The sequence below is a fragment of the Rattus rattus genome, chromosome 5, assembly GCF_011064425.1.
Source record: "Rattus rattus isolate New Zealand chromosome 5, Rrattus_CSIRO_v1, whole genome shotgun sequence".
Taxonomy (NCBI): Eukaryota; Metazoa; Chordata; class Mammalia; order Rodentia; family Muridae; genus Rattus; species Rattus rattus.
This window is the reverse complement of record NC_046158.1, coordinates 135,308,566-135,310,958: the sequence shown is the minus strand read 5'-3', so window position 1 is coordinate 135,310,958 and position 2,393 is coordinate 135,308,566.

Genomic DNA, 2,393 nt, shown 5'->3' with positions numbered 1-2,393 from the left:
GTAAGGCCCAGAGAGATTAAATAATTCAATCGCAATTACCCGGTTGGCGAATCAAGGCCCTGAGATTCATCTGAAGGCTAGCAGTTTCGTATTATTCATTATGTGATACCTCGCCTGCCTAAAATCCTCCATTTGATTCTCCAGTGCACTACAAATAAAACTGAACTTGGTGTTTGTGGCGTACAGAGCCACAGGTATGGCCCTGAAATACGGTCTCCCTCTGCCTCAGCAACAGCAACTTTCTTAGGTTTCACACATTTCTACCCTGGGGCCTCTGCATTTGCTGGGCCCTCCAACTGGAGTGGTCAGCTGTCCCAGACCATGGTGTGTCTCACCGTATCTCTGTCTCTGAAATGCCATGCAATCAGCAAGGCACCCCTTGCCAGAACAGACACTTTGTTGACTGTTTTCTTTCCTAGACGGCACTCAGAAGTCCCTCGAAGTGTGCATTTGTCTGTCTCTTTCACCAGCATTTGAACACGAACTGTGACGTCTCACACCCTGCTACATAGCCAGGGCTCACAATTAAGCAAACGAATGAATGAATGCAAAGGCCCGTCGGCTGGTCAGCGGTAGAGCTGGGACACAGACCGTGCCTTCCCCTCTCCAACCTGCCCCCTTCAGCTACTGTGCTGTGCTGGCCTGACTTGGGATCTCAGGAGGTTGACGGAACACAAGGAATATGAAGTGTCCTTGAAACTTCCTAAGAGCTTGAATAAAACAAGGGATTATTCTTCTTCAGTTCGCTCTGCTCGAAACGCGTTGGCTCACTCTCTCTGTAAGGATGTTTTGTGAGGTACCAATGAGATAATGGGTGGGAAACATTTAAAGAAGTTAGAGGCTTTGCATAGTGGAAGGGCCTGGGATGATTATTTCCATGCCAGTGGCTTCCCAAGGCTCCCATCCCCTACCTTAGGTTTGACATTAATATTCCTGACAGGAATGGGGGAGGGAAGGAGCCACAGGGGACCCAGAGACTCTGTGTCCCAGTAATTAAACATGTCGGGACTGAAGCACAGCCAGCAGCAGCATCTGGTTGCAATTACCAGAGGGGACCAAAGTGATTAGTCACCTTTATAGTAAGAGCCAGGCAGGAACTCTGGGCTGCTCCCTGGAGAGGGCCTTCCATCCAAATTCGGAGTCTTTTTCCTTTTTTTCATTGGAGACTTCCCAATTCCTGGGAGTCTCCTGGTCCTCAGACAATAGCCCTTGTCTGAGATTCCTCCATGTCCTCAAAGTTCCAGACCACTGGGTGAGTCTTTGAAAGTTAGAATTCCCTAAAGTTCCTACCACACCACCTTATCACTGTGGATCACATTGAGAGCAGGATCCTTCGTATACTGTGTTGAAAGGGGCCATTAGGATGGCCCAATGGGAAAAGCTCCTGCTGCCAACCGGGTGATCTGAATTTGATCCTGTAGCCCCACATGGTGGAAGGAGAGAACCAGCCCCTCCAGGTTGTCCTCTGACCTCTGTGTACCACTACATACAAATAGAAATAAAAATTTAAGCCAGGCATAGTGATACATACACACCTTTGATCCTGGTGCTCAGGAGGCACAGGTCTGCTTGACCAAAACAGTGAGTTCCAGGACAGCAAGGGCTACAAAGTGAGTCCAGAGAGAGAGAGAGAGGGAGAGAGAGACAGAGACAGAGACAGAGACAGACAGACAGACAGAGACGGGGGCGGGGAGAGAACTTTTAAAAAGAAAGAAAATAAAGTTCTTAAATGTAATTTCATTGGAAATCCTGGAAAAGGAGTGAGCATGTTAGTGCACACCTGCAATTCCAGCATTCAGGGAATAGTGGCAGGAAAATCAAGGGCTCAAGCTTCCTCAGTGGTGGTGGCACACACCTTCACTCCCAGCACTCGGGAGGCAAAGGCACACAGATCCCCAAGTTCAAGGCCAGCTCAGTCTACAGGGGTCCGGGACAGCCAGGGCTACACAGAGAAACCCTCTATTGGAAAAAGAAAGCAAACAATAAGTAAAATAAATAATAAATAAAATTAAAATTACATCTTATTTATTTTGTGTGTGTGTGTGTGTGTGCACGCGCGCGCGCGCGTGCATGTGCTCAGATAGGTGGGAGACTGGGAAGTAAGGAGATTGGAGGACATCTTGTGGGAGCTGCTTCTGTTCTCTCTGACTCTGTGGGATCTGGAGATCAGACTCAGGTTGTCAGGCTTGATGGCAAACATCTTTACTTACTGAGCCATCTCATTGGCCCTCTGTTGAGGTGTTTAATAATCTACTCCACAGAATACCCACAAAAGCCCTTTGTGTGTCAGTACCGTAGTTATCCCTGTTCAGAGTCTCAGAATGGCTCGATGGTTCTCCAAGATCACATGATGTAGAAACAGCAGAAACACCAAGATTCAAACCCAGGTCCGA